The following is a 12,323-nucleotide window of genomic DNA, read 5'->3' on the forward strand; positions in this document are numbered from 1 at the left end:
ACGGAACCAAAGGAAGAAACGTTGATTGACAGTGGAACCGGCGAAACTAGAAATAGTTTGGAAAACACGATTTTCCGATCGCGAACATCGAGGACCACGTGCTCGCGTTGCCATTGATCGAACTCCATTTAGGTTTGCGGCAAATCGTCGCAACAGCGACGTTGGTAGAACAGAGACACAGAGTTCTTCTGTCTCACAAAAAGCAAGGTGCATACATATGTATTTCCTTGTTTCTCCAAAGCATAGTGGCGCCACGCCGGAAACCGGTTGTCCGAAGCCAGCCATACTTTTCAATGGTGTTGAAATGAATTGTATTGTCGTCTTGTCGCGTACTAAAATTGCGATATATGGACGGTGTTAAAAATTGACGTTGAAACATAACTGATTTTTGCAATTTAAATAACGGATGTATTGAAACGAATTCAGTGGATTTTTCAGGTAAATTTGTCGTTTGTTTTACCGGGTTTGATCTTGGATCGACTCTAGTATATTTTTCATATTTAATTGAAATGGGGAATTGCGTTATGTTATTTGTTGATACTCTGTAGGTTAGAAATGTTAGCATCGTTATTTTAGAATTAATATTTACAAAAGGCATAAATGTAATTGAATTCTAAAGAGGATTAATTAAGAATGCTCAAGCTTTTTGTGAGATTGGTTTTTTCTTGCAAGCTACCTCTATAAATTAGACCTCTCCTGAAGGGACACGTAGTTTCGTCAACTGGTTTCTTCTAACAAGATTCGTGGAATTAGCTTTTTGCGAAGGGACTGATTTATGAATATTGTTTCTTCTGAAAAGACTGCTTTGTTACCATAAAAAATCAAGGACAGGTTTTCGTAGTTTATATTCACCGAAATATTCACACACACAATAATTTCGAACAGTACGATTAACAAATTACTAGATATGTCTGTATAAATTTCACCTTACGCTCGAAGATACAAGCAAAGCGAAAATTAAATTTCCAAAATCAAATATCAAGAACAGTAAATAACTATATGCAGAATATTCTTCTAGCGAAAGACAGACAGTCTCTACTCACTATGTACATACGAAGAGAAAGATACACACTACATTCCAAACACATGTCCAAACACAGGAATGACCTCGTAACTTACATAACACCACAACTGAAGAAATTACACCATATAACATTGAATGTGACGGATGTAATATGGCACATCAATTATCGAACAAAAAGTTTCATAAAATTCAAATTAAAAGAAATATGGGATCGCGAAACACACAACGGGTGTGCATAAGTTATGTACGTAACTTCCAACTTACACACATGCAATAGGTTTAACCGTTACTGGCGTTGATAATAACAAAAGCACAGTCATGGATCCGTTACCATGTCTAGCGTTGTTTCAACGAGTTTCATTCCCACTTGATTTAGTGTCGCTCCTAACCGCTGGTTCACGCAACAGAGAAGGATAAAATGAACCACGACAGATATACAATTACATACTTACGTACTATATGGTTCAAAGTCTATAAATAATATTGTAGACGGTATAATTAGAGGCCTTCTGTACTATTTCCGCACGCAGTAACGTCCTAAACGTATACACGGAAAACTTTAAATCGTAGCACAATTGAAGCCAGAAGAAATTTTAAAGTGAGCTAAAAAATGAAAAACAAGCCGAAGATTCAAGAATAACAGAATTACACTGGAAACTCTATTTGGGTGGGGGGGGGGGGATGGTGCGTTTGAAAATCGATCGCGTATTACGCGGTAGGTAGTAGTTGACTGATATGATTGGAGTAATAAATGTCATTACGGATTATTTGATATCACTTTTGAATAAAACTTTTTGAATAAAATTCAATGTCAAGATTTATTCATTATCGATACTTATCTTGTTTACAGTAGATTGTAGAATCGAGATATTCTGTTCGTAATTTTTTATGAAAATGTTCTTCGCTTTGATGAAGAATTTTTATTTTTAAAATGATATAAATGTGATATCTCGACGATATAAACGATGCTTTTCTTTATCTGTATATAAACTAAGCAACTTCTAGTTTTATAGATTTTTACACAAAGTTCGTCAAAATCATACGTAAGAAATATTTTCTTTAGATCTTGTACCGATTTACTGAATTACATATAGTAAATCATGCTAATATTTAATAACTAAATATAACTAGATATAAGTAATTATATTAAATAACAAACGGGATCACAATATTGTTTATGGGGACAGAGACCTTAGAAAAATTATGATCGTAGTCACGTAATTACATTGGTTCCTCAAGAATCCTGTCTACCTTGATAGATCATTAAGCAACGTGACTGGAATCGCATTGCGTCGTCGAAGGAAAATTTTTTATCTTTACTTTGTTGTATGAAAATGCTTTCACTGACTGTGTAGAGGTCGGACTGAGGGAAATCTGTGTTCGCTTCTGGTTTCCATAACAGTAGAACGATGGATCTTGAATAATAGATACATTTCTGTTATGTATTATAAACACGTAACTAAAGAGAATTCCATAATATTACCCAAAAACAGTTCATTCAATTTTAATTTCTGACTAGAAGAGACGAGAAATTTGCTAATGGAAAATTTTCATTTTTAAAATGCTTTACATTTATTAATACTCTTTTTTCGAAAACGATACTTATCGTACCATCTAATACTCAAAGATCAAAGCCTATCACAGTTTTCTGTTCCATCTTTTTTAAATGCTTAAAATATTAAACCTAAATTTAATATTTTTTATCATTTTATTAACACGAAATCTGTTATTAATTATTTACTGTAATATTGTACAAATATTTCAGTCTTCATTTTGCCATACTAATACATAATGATCGTGATCTATCTTGATCATCTATCTTTTCCAAACTGATAATGTATTCCTTCATGGAATTTACCAGTTTCACTTCCTTATTGTTCATTTATCACCTAGTATCGGTAACAGATTATGTTATACGTGTTTCGTCGGCAAAACAAACAGAACTAAAGGATTTAAGAATCGCTCAGTAAGTAACAATGCGATTATGGCTGATTTCAGACAATCTACGGCATTGAATTTTCTCACGTTGTCTCGTAACGATCGTGATTTTCCTTCTGATCCTTCAGATTAAACGTCCTTGAACATCGTTAACTAAATCATGAATTTATAACGAACCCCATTTTTCATTATTTTTTAACAAGATTCCAAAAGATATGAAAAGTAGACAAAACGGAGAGTTTATCTGAACATAATATTTATCGAATAAATCGAAATTTTATTACACGTATTTAAATATTTAAATAATCTATCATTCGAGTGTATAATTTGTAATTATAAAATTTTATAATTCGTAAACTCGTAGAAGGCAATTAAAAACTCATGAATACACAAGTGTGTGTCACTTCATGTATGTACTTGTTGTATCGGGTATTTATGACATTCAAATAATAATATCTACATTTAGCTTTCGAAAATTAACTTGCTAATACGAAGCGTATTTACCTTCATATTTTATAATAAACTTAATTATTTCGTTAGCAATGAAACATGTGCGTCTCGCAGAAATGTAAAAAATCGTAGACAAATATAATGTTCCTAGTTTTACTTAACTTCTTAATTTTATTTACAATGATTATTGTAACGAAGTGCCTTCAAGTGGCAATAACTCAAATTTAATCCAATTTTTACGAACGCATAATCAAACTTGAATTTTATTCTTTAAGATATAGTTCATTCGAGTAACTCTGAAACGTAATTAATTAAAGCTTAGAAACGAAAGATTAAAAACATTTAATCCCCAATGGTGTATCTATTCCACTCTATATTAATATTAAAAAAACATACAAATCGGCGTCAAAAGATGTCAATATTTACAATCATAAAAATCGCCACGTTAAATCATCTTTTCATCTACTAATCCCACTCATAACAGCACACTCACCAAACAAACTATCAATGATCGCAAACGAGTCACAATGCCTTTCACATTTTACGTAAGCAAAAAAGAATACAACGATCGTGATAGAAACTTTACAAGTGTCCCATTTACATATGTGCGTGTCTGTGTCAAGACTGCAATCAGTAAGATTAATCTCGTCTGTCGTCGACAACATGCTTCTCCGAATAATGGTACAATCGTCTCGTAACATGTATGATTGATAACTCGTCACGCTAGAGGGGCATATTCATTACTCGTCGCTTCAGATTGCATCACGTTAATATTAATTAGCGACAGAAACTACAATAAAGGTCGCGAACTCTCGTATGTTGAACCTTAACATTGGGGCAGTAAACGATATTTATGGAGTAGAGATGATATAGCACTGCACGTACGTAGCTGTGCGCATAGCATCGGATTCCATTGACTGTTAAGGGAATTAAAATGAGAAGAGAGAAGAATTTTCCATAACGATACTACTAAACGGTATCGAGAAGAATCATTTCGTCGATGGTCTACAATAAAAGATTATAATACGTACTTGAGGCGGATAAGTCTCCTACGTGAAAATTACATTGAAGAAGAAGAAGAGAAAGAGAGCGATATAGATCCATGCGTTCCTTCAAGAAAAAAGAAGAAAAAAACCGACTAGATGAAGTAAGTAGTTCGCAAAAATATAACGTATCGTACCTTCGTGACTTTCCATACGAAAGTCGTATTCAGCTCTCCGCGGCTCACCGAATTAAAAAAAAAATCGTGTTTGTAAGTGTGCTTTAGATACCGAAAAAAACAAGTTTTAAAAATCATGTGACAAGTGCATTTTTAAATCTGAGACGTTATCCTCTTTTGTTCTCCCGCTCCTGCCTTTTCTACGCCCGTCGAGATCGAATTCTCGCGATATTTTGCAATTCGTAGCTGCCTCTTTGGCACGAACAATTAATGTCACGTTTTTAGAGGATTAGACGCTGAAACTATTAAAGAGCTGCTCGTCAGAATATTCCTTTTAATCTGTGACGGATGAAAAGAGAGAGAGAGTGCGTTTCGTCCCGGGACTACCGGTGGACTCGTCAGTAAGGCTATGCCCGGTAGTCCCTGCCTTAGACGTAGAGGGAGTCTCGCTAGGTGCGGTATTTATATCAATCGCTCGTATATTCGACCGCTAGCGAGTTAGACAGACAGACTCGTTGTCGTCGTAGCCCTCTAGTGTTGGCGGTTGGTACCCGCGGATCGCCCGGGAGGTGTTGCGCCGCGTTGATGCCTCGACCTGTCGGCGTCCTGTTGATACCGATCCGCCACAAATCTTTCACACGATGTAAACTTCCGTGGTAATCGACTTTGAAGTTTATTATCCCGTAATCTTTTCATCGAATTTTAATCCTTTTAGGCTTAAATCTGCCGAGTTTCTGAGCACTGCGTACACATGCAAGCAAAATTTCTCTGAGAAGCGGAAAACTTCGAAATTTTTGTATTTATCTATAACGGCATTGTTTTGCATTTGTATTTGTATTTATCTAAATTTCAAGAATGTCTGAAAGTTGCGAAAATTAAGACATCGATATTTTCTTGGTTGCTTGTGGTAGCTGGTATGGCAAAGTAAGTGTACGAAATTTCTGGGATCTATGGGAAAATTCTCGTTTAGCAGTTACGCGTAGGAAAACTTTCAGAAGCAATCGTAATTAATAAATTGACAGTGGAAAAAGTAATTGGCCGATCGCGAATGGTTTTTCCACGCTTATTATAGCTTTAAATCGCGTTACATCTACAATTAGTCTTGAATTGTACCTCCGTAAAAACAAAAACATGTTTCTCCACTGTAACAGCACGAACGACTCCCACGCATACGTCGAATACTCGCTGCGATTCGAATTCCAGGTATTTGTAGCTCGACGATATTTCTCGAAACACTCTGAAATTGGAATATTCTTCGCGCATTTCTAAGATTCTCCAAGAAGAGATTTCAAGCACTTCTAGGGAGAAATTTCTTGGAAGATTATCTCTGTACTCTTTATGAACATAACGTGAACTTGGCATTATAATATACAGCATGTTGAATGCTGAAATTATCGATTTTATATACAGATTGTTACGACCGTTCGCGGAGAGACGTTGTTGGAATAAACTGTGATTTATAACTTGTTATATCGGTGTCTTATTCAATTCAATAACGCACACAAATACAAAGGAAGGGTATTGCAGATTTATGGAGATTATGGAGAAAGATATTAAATTTGTCAATAAATGCTTTGTTACAGTTGGTACAACCGTTCGCGGAGAGATGCGGTCGCGAGAACGCGTCAGCGAGAGGCGTAAATTCTCGCGACGACTATGTTAATCGACGCCGCGAAATAGTCGTTCCCCTGTTTCGGTTAAGACAACAGAGGTGGTTTAATGAATGTAACACTGTATTAACAGGTTAACATAGAATGATATATTTTACAATAATATGATGAATATGTTACAGAAATTTGACTCGACTTTACGATATCTCTAGATAAATTCGTTTGCTCGTCAGATTTGTCGAAGTGTCACGTTTGACTCGTCAGAAGGAACTGATCCCCTTCGATTATTCCTTTGTCTCATTTGGAAGATGACCCCCACTATGCTCGGGTCACGCCACCGCTCGCGCCTATGATCACGTATGCCTCTTCTTGCGTGAAAAACGTAACGGTCAAAAATCGACGTTTCTAGAGTTCGCTGCTTGGCAACAACTATGCTCTTGTCACGACCGGCATACTTCAAATCCGACGGACTGACGATAGAGATAAAGATGTGGCGGCACTCGGCGACAATGTATATCGCTGAAGTGCCTAATGAACCATCAACATCCCAACGGTCCTTCCACCGAAGGTTCTAGAAGAAAGAGCACGTGGCAACGATCGCGGACGCCTAGCAAATGCATGGACGGTGGGGATGTTGAGGGGTGACAAAAGAAAGTAATCGGATCCGATCGAAAGTAAAATCATAAGAGTCAGTCTTAGAAAGTCACGCCTAGAGTTCGGAAGTAAATTGTAAAGTGTATTGATGTTAGAAAAAAAATAAAGTTTTCTTTTTTTATTTTTTACCTCAAATTCCTTTTTTTATTTTGTTATTTTACGTGACATTTTGGCGATCCTGCCAGGATAGTGAAAAGTGTTTGTTCGGAAACCAAAAGACATTCATCATCTACGGAAGATCGAATTATTTGGGACTACGGTCATCCGCAACAACAAAGTAACTATCACGAACCAAGTGAAGTAACAATAAAAGGTAAACTGAATTCCTGTGTACGTTACCGTGAAAGAAAATTTAGCTTCAGTAGCCAAGACTCGTCTTCGTCTGAAAATTATAAATCAGCGCAATAATGTCTAAGGCAAACGAATCTCAAACTTCAACCTCAACTGACCCAATGTTGCGAGCAATATGGGACAGTATTCAAAAACAGAACGAGAACATTGCCCTTTTACGAGAGGAAATGTTACGTTTGTCTATGCAAAATGACGAAGAGAACAGACACAGGGCAGCAGAAATCGAGAATCTCGGGAAAACCGTCGCAGCGCTACGGACTGGGTTCGGATCCCCTGCGACCGATGAATTTGCTTCCATTATCACCGAAGACAATGAAAGTGCGTCGACAGCAATCAATCGTACTGTGAATATGGCAAAAGCACGCAAACTGTCAGGGTTAGCAGCTTCAGACACCCCACCTGTCCACCTCGACAGCGAACAACCCGAGGTGGAAGAAAGAGGCTATTTTTCGCCCGCTCCTCCCACTCTACGAGCTAAGGATGCAATACGCTACATCCCAACGCTCAACGGAGATGATGATGTAGGAGTTGAAGACTTCATCAAAGAAGTGAGAAGTATGAAGGATCGCTGTATGGAGCAAGATCTATTGCTAAAAGCAATAAAAGTGGAAAAAATCGTGGGGAAAGCAGCTCAAAGTATTCGCAACATTCCTATTGAGTGTTACAGTGATCTGTACGACGCACTGAGAAATAACTTAGCAGCACAAGTGACTTCGGATGAGTACCAAGAACAATTACGAGAGTTGAGACAGGGACGCGAGGAATCAGTGCAAAGTTTTAATATTCGGTTTAGAAGAATACTCAACCGTTTGCTGTACGCAGTAACCAATGAGTACCCACAACCACTAACACGTAAAATTATGACTGAAGAAATCACGAAGAAGACTGTTCGTGTGTACCTAAAGGGACTCAGACGCGACATAGGGCGAATACTATTAAGCAGTGAACCCTTGAATCTTCCGGAAGCTGAAAAAAAGGCAGCCGATGTAGAACGCTACTTGCGAGAAGAACGACAACCTAATTGGTCATGTAATCGCTTACCTTCGGTTAGTAATCGCCCCGACAACCAGCATATGCAGGTAAGACGATCTAATGTACCATCAAGATCGCCTAACACGCCAGTAGCTCAGAAACCTGCTACATTTAACCAAGTAGAAAATAGATCACCTGCTGAACGCGCACAGATGAAGTGCTTCAAGTGCGGAAAGCTGGGACACATTGCCAACAAGTGTCAAAATTTTCTACCACCGAGCCAGCGCGATCGACCACCCGCAAGAATTCAGGCAGTCCAGGAATGGGACGAAATACAAGAAACAACATCGAACCAGGAGATGGACGAACCGTACGAGACATACGAGTCAACATCGCCACGGGAAGATTACTCGCAATACCTTTGTCAACCCGAACCGAAGAGCGAGTATTTCTGGTCGACACAGGAGCAGGGATAAACCTGGTGAAACGTAACAAAACTGTCAACGCGATACAAATAGGGCCTAAACAAAAATTTTCTATGGGACGAGACAAATACGAAACTAACGAATACGTAACGAAACGAATTTTTGGACAAAATCACATTTTTCACATAGTACCGAACAATTTCCCTATTATCGAAGACGGAATCATTGGGCTACCATGTTTAGAGAAGTGTAACTATTCAGTATCCAATGACAAAATCCGATTAAACGACAAAACCATTTTATTTCAGAAACCAATACATTTGACTCCTGGAGAAAACAGAGTTCAAACAATCTATTTGGAAGGCAAACCAACTAAAGTATGTTTTATCAACACTGGTGAGCAAAACGTTGAAATTTCTAGCAATATTCAAAATTCTCGTGACTTTTCCAACGTATCAAAACTAAAAAGTCTAGTGAGAACAGATCACATTGAAAAACCAATCCGTGAAACCATCGAAAAGATTATCCTTCATTATATTGACATCTTTAATTTAGAAACCGATCTTTTACCCTGTACTAATTTAACTCAGCACACAATTTCGTTAACCAAAGACAAAATTATTAACACACGATCGTATAGACCACCGGAATGTCACCGTGACGAGATTTCGCGACAAATAGGAGACATGTTGAAGAAAAATATTATAGAAGAATCCGAATCCCCTTATAACTCTCCGGTATGGGTAGTTCCGAAAAAATTAGACGCCTCAGGAAAACAGAAATGGAGGATAGTTATCGATTTCAGGAAACTAAATGAACTCACAGAACAAGACGCTTACCCTTTACCTGATATAGACGACATTTTAACACAACTAGGAAACGCAAAATTCTTTTCGGCGCTTGATTTATCCTCAGGATTCCATCAAATTCCAATGAACGAGAAATCTAAAAAATATACCGCTTTTTCGACACCGCAAGGGCATTTTCATTTCAATCGAATGCCATTCGGACTTAAAAACGCACCCGCTACCTTTCAAAGATTAATGGACAGAGCCTTAGCTGGACTTGTAGGAAAATACTGCTTTGTTTATTTGGATGACATAGTGATATTCGGAAAAACGATTCAAGAACATAACGAAAACCTCGCGATAGTATTTCAGAGACTCAGAGAATTAGGACTTAAATTGCAACCGGACAAATGTGAATTCGTAAAACCGGAATTAGAATACTTAGGCCATGTAGTTTCATCCGAAGGAGTCAAACCAAACCCCAAGAAATTAGACGCTGTAAAAAACTTTCGATTACCCCGCAATGCCACGGACGTGAAATCATTCTTAGGTTTAGCAGGTTATTATCGCAAATTTATTCGAAACTTTTCCAAAATCGCGAAAAGCCTTACAGACTTAACAAAAAAGGACACACCATTCCATTGGACTGACAAACACCAGATTAGCTTTGATACTTTAAAAGACAAACTCTGTAATTTCCCAATATTAGCTTATCCTGACTTTAACAAAACCTTTACCTTAACTACCGACGCAAGTAACGAAGGACTAGGAGCAATACTGTCGCAAGACGGTCATCCTTGTTGTTACATTTCAAGAACACTGAATCCACCCGAACGAAACTATACCACGACAGAAAAGGAACTCTTAGCCATCGTATGGGCCGTGAAAAGATTAAGACAATATTTGTTAGGACGACGCTTCATTATTCGAACCGACCACCAAGCTCTTAAGTGGCTACACAATTGCAAAGACCCTTCTAGCAGACTGATTCGTTGGAGACTTAGACTCGAAGAATATGACTATGAAATCGAATATACAAAGGGTAAAGATAACACAGCTGCAGACGCTTTATCTAGAGTTCACGCACTAACTCGCGACGAAGTAGTTAACCTCGACCTAGTAATTGATCACACTAATTCATTCAACGCATGGAAAGACAACAACGAGAATCCGAAACTCTTAGAAATTAAACCAAATGACCAAACATTTTACCAATTAACTCGAAACGACTTAGGAGAATACGACGAGACACTTTGGATCAGAAGACTTTACAAAATTCTTAAAGATACAACAAAAATCGGCATAGGAAATAACGACTTCACTGAATTAGAGAAAACACAGATTAAACTCATGCTAATATATTTTAACGACACGTACAAGAAAATTACTTATGCACCTAATCCCATCTTAAAACTAGACGAAAACGAAATAATACAAGCAATAAAGGAAAACCATAACGACACCGTAGGACATTTAGGGATACAGAAAACGTATCAACGGATCAAGGATAAATTCAAAATTTCCGGACTTTTAGAAAGAGTAGAAAACTTTGTGAAAACATGCGACACATGTCAAAAGGAGAAACTAACACGTATCAGACCCAAAGAATCCCCACAAATCTCAGACACGCCACTTAACCCTAACGACAAAATCGCTATGGACATCATAGGACCGATGACGAAAACCAAACGCGGAAACCAATACATACTTTCAATACACGATGAACTTACGAAATATCTGATACTAGTTCCCCTTAAAACGCAACGAACTGAATCCATAATTAACGCGCTTATTGAACACTATATTTACATATTTTCGGCACCAAAAACGATCCTAACAGATCAGGGACAAAATTTTGTTAGTGATTTAATGACGAAATTTGAAGAAGCTTTTAAAATCAAACACATCAAAACAACTTCATTTCACCCACAAAGTAACGGATCCCTCGAAAGAACGCATGCCTCAGTTAAAGATTTAATTCGTACTGCATTACACGACAATGACAAAGAATGGGATGAAGTACTTAATTTCATTTGTTTAGGGTACAACACCGCGAAACATGAAGGAACAGGATTCTCTCCCTTTGAATTGACTTTTGGGCGAAAAGCTAACTTACCTTCCGCAATATCCAAATTTCCCACACTTACCTATGATGATATGTACTCACTTTGGCAAAAACAGTTGAATAAATATTGGGAAACAGCTCACAAAACACTTATTCAGAATAAGCAACGATACAAGCGAGACCAAGAAAGAAAGATTGTTAAAACTGAGACTGTGTTTAGGAAAGGAGACTTTGTTTTAATTCACAACGACCATAAAAGAGATAAGTTGGACATTGAATGGTTAGGACCCTACAGAATTAACGATGTGAAAACTCCTTATTACATTATTTCTATCGACAATGCTAAGAAAAAGATACATGGTAACCGATTGAAAGCGTACTTTTTTCAGGATAATGCTGACCCTAGCACTAGTAACAATACCCTTAATTAGTTGCCTTAAATTCACGGGATAGGAATTACGCTTTGTAAACAAACCCAACCAATTCACGATCGAAAACTACAACATGATTACGCCTCTGAAATTATTAGCTTCTCGAACACTAACAAATATTGTAAAATTGCTATATTTAAGATTAACGAAATAACTTTTGTACCATAACATGCAGAAAATCAATTCATAGCGATTCCTGAAAAAAAAGCATAAACATATCCTTTGATCTACATTTAAATAATTCCATTCTACTACGATCTTAGAGGACCAAGATCAATCTAACCAGGGGGGTATGTCACGACCGGCATACTTCAAATCCGACGGACTGACGATAGAGATAAAGATGTGGCGGCACTCGGCGACAATGTATATCGCTGAAGTGCCTAATGAACCATCAACATCCCAACGGTCCTTCCACCGAAGGTTCTAGAAGAAAGAGCACGTGGCAACGATCGC

This window comes from Bombus huntii, chromosome 18, assembly GCF_024542735.1.
Source record: "Bombus huntii isolate Logan2020A chromosome 18, iyBomHunt1.1, whole genome shotgun sequence".
Lineage (NCBI taxonomy): Eukaryota > Metazoa > Arthropoda > Insecta > Hymenoptera > Apidae > Bombus > Bombus huntii.